We start from the raw sequence: 3112 nt of genomic DNA on the forward strand, positions 1-3112 counted from the left end.
AAGAAAGAAAGAAAGAAAGAAAGAAAGAAAGAAAGAAAGAAAGAAAGGAAGGAAGGAAGGAAGGAAGGAAGGAAGGAAGGAAGGAAGGAAGGAAGGAAGAAAGGAAGGAAGGAAGGAAGGAAAGAAGGAAAAGGAAGGAAGGAAGAAAAAGAAAGGAAGGGAAGAAGGAAGGAAGAGAGGGAGGAAAGAAGAAGAAGAAAAGAGAATTTAAGAGAAGGAAAGGGAAGGGAAAAGAAAGAGAAAGAGGAGAGAAAGAAAAGGGGGATAGAGGAGGAGAGAGAAAGAGAGAAGAGACAGAAAGGGGGAGAAAGAGAGAAAAGGAAAAGGAAGAGGGAGGGAGCAGACCAGGGCAATTATCCTGCAAATTTAGGTAAAATATACCCTATCACTGAGGAAATAACATTGTTCCAAGGGCTGGAGTCTCCTGATTGGCTGTCTCCATTGATTGAATTTATCAGCTAATTGCTCAGCCCTCCACTTCTCTGCCTGCGTAAACCAAGACTTTATTACAATTGATTTCACATCATCATTTCCTTTCTTGCTCATGACTTATGACTTCAATGGGCTTCTGACTTATTCAGTCCATAATGATTTAGTTTCTCTTGTTTTTTATTTTTATTTTTTAGGAAAATGTCATTCCTGTTGCTATCACAGTCACCCAGGACAATGCAACATCCTTCCTGGTGTTCAGGCCTTCAGAATCCCCATTCTCAGGGATGTAACAAATTCAACTTCATTTTCCATTCCTGCTCATGCTTCTCATGTATAGATGCACTCTGACTAGCTTCTACTCATTCACCCACTCATTTACCCATGCCATAAAACCTGTATGCAAAGAAGAGACACAGAAAAAATAAAATCTCTCCTTTATGCTAGAAAGGAGAAAGAAAGAAGAGGACCTACATTCTGTTAATTACTTGTTTTGTGAGCACTATCTTGCTGTTTGACTTTGGGTAAATAGCCCCCTTGTTGGGCCTCAGTTTACTAATTTGTTAAATGAGGAGCTCATACTGTAAGGTTCCTGAGTTTTCTTACAGTTCTCATGTTCAGTGAATCCATGAGCCAAGAGAAATTAGTATCAAACTCATACACTCAGCACAGATAAACAGGCCGGGTGAATGCATTCAATATTTGGAGATATACAAGTGAAGTTGACACATACTAGTAATGTCCATTTCTTTAGTGGAGAGATAGGGAAACTGTGACTCAGACCACATGTGGCCTTCTAGGTCCTCAAGTGCAGTCCTTTGACTGACTCCAAACTTACTGAACAAATCCACTTAAAAGGATTTGTTCTGTAAAACCTGAACTCAGTCTAAAGGCTGCACCCAAGGACCTAGAAGGCCACAGGTTCCCCACTCCTGCTTTAGTGCTATAATATAACACAGCATTTCCTTAGAACAAGCTTGTAGGAGTAGGAAGGAACAATATTACTATGCCCAGCTTACAGAAGAGAAAACTGCTGCTGGAGAAGATTGACTTTTTCCCAAGATGCAGATAAAATGTGGTGATGTCATTTAATCCTCATCTCACTCCCGCCCACATTCACAACATGTACTCAGCAGCCTGTACCTCATCTCCACCCCATAAGCTCAAAAGGCTTTGATCAAACTTCCCAGAAGACTCTCTGCTGCATCCCACCAACACCTATGGCTCCCTCTGATCCCTCTCATGAACTCCTTCTCTACCTGGAGGACCTTGACCCCCTGTTCCCTACCCTTCAACCCCAGCCACAGGAGCTGGGCCCTAAGTCTTTAATCAGCCAGTGGGAGAAGCACTACCTCATTCTTGCTTGGGGATGGGAGACATAGGTGAGACAAGGGGAGGGACCCAGGGCAAGGAGAGTGACACAGAAACCAGGCAAGATGGTGAAGACAAACCCTGGATCCTTAGCAATTGGAAGCATGCCGGTAGACAGTCTTTCAGTGGCAGAAAGTTTATAATGGGAGCAGGATCCAAAAGCAGGCTCTAATGTTATCTCACGGAGAAAATTCTCCAATTTCTCCCAATTCTGAATTCCCAGCTAATTGTGATAACAACATAAGAATCTTTGCATTGTTTTTTTTTGAGAAAGCTAAATATTTTGTACACTGTTCCTCTGTGGACCTCAATTTTCTCCTCTGAACAATGGAAATGTTGTACTAGGGTCACTTCTCTAGGGTACCTCCCAGTTCTGACATTCAATGTTGTTTTCAAAGGTCCCTCCCATATGTGAAGTCTTGCGATTTTGTAGAATTAGGCAAAACATCAATAGTCTTAATTTATTTTTTTTTGTCATCAAGACTGCTTATCCAACTGTCCTGCAGCAAGCCACCTTCTCTTCTGATTTGAAAGAAATATTACGTCGGGGTTGGCAGAGAACATACAGTCTAACCCATAGTTGAGTAAGTATCCCTTTATAGCTAGGGTCTACAGACTCTTCCTTGAGGGGTCCATGAACAGATTTCAGGGGATCCATGAACTTGGATGGGAAAAATAAAATTTCATCTTTATTTTCACTCACCTTTGGTTTCCTTTGCAATCCTATATATTTGAGTGAATATATTTTTATTGTTAGGAGAGTAGGGTGGCAGAATTCACTAGACTGCCAGAGAAAGGGAGTAGGGGGAGTGCACTGCCCACTCTCTTTTTGGATAACCCTAATGGCTAAGAGCATTGGCTTTACATTGAGCCTAAATCTGCCTCCCTCAAATTTCCACTCAATGATCCTAAGCACTGCCCTGTTCTGCCAAGCAGAAAAAGCTAAACCCCTCTTTCCCATGACAGAGGATAGAAACCTGGCTTTTCTGGGCCTGTTTAACAACCATTCTAGAGCTGTGTCTGGTTTGTTTTCTTCTCATCCAGTTGGTCGCTCTGCCTTTTTTTTTCTTTAAATGAAAGCACAATACAACTTATCAAACACATGTGTTGAATAAGGGGACAGTGGAAATGGTTTGAGTGGGATTTGTTATTAACCAAGCTAGCCCACTGCTAAGAAAACCCTCAACTCCTTTTGATTCATTATACCAAAGGTTTATGCTGAGAATAACACTCAAATACTCTCATTTGAATTAACCACTGTGTGTGTGTGTGTGTGTGTGTGTGTGTGTGTGTGTGTGTGTGTGTGTGTGTG

General features: G+C 41.7%; 1 protein-coding gene across 2 annotated transcripts in view; it reads right to left on the bottom strand.

The window, feature by feature from the left end:
• Positions 1–3112, bottom strand: part of MAF (MAF bZIP transcription factor) — a 499195-nt gene that overhangs the window by 443416 nt on the left and 52667 nt on the right. The gene's annotated exons all lie outside the window — the stretch shown is intronic.

The sequence above is a fragment of the Petaurus breviceps genome, unplaced genomic scaffold (genome assembly GCF_028583685.1).
Source record: "Petaurus breviceps papuanus isolate PSGF00001 unplaced genomic scaffold, PetGlider_PUasm1.0 176, whole genome shotgun sequence".
NCBI lineage: Eukaryota > Metazoa > Chordata > Mammalia > Diprotodontia > Petauridae > Petaurus > Petaurus breviceps.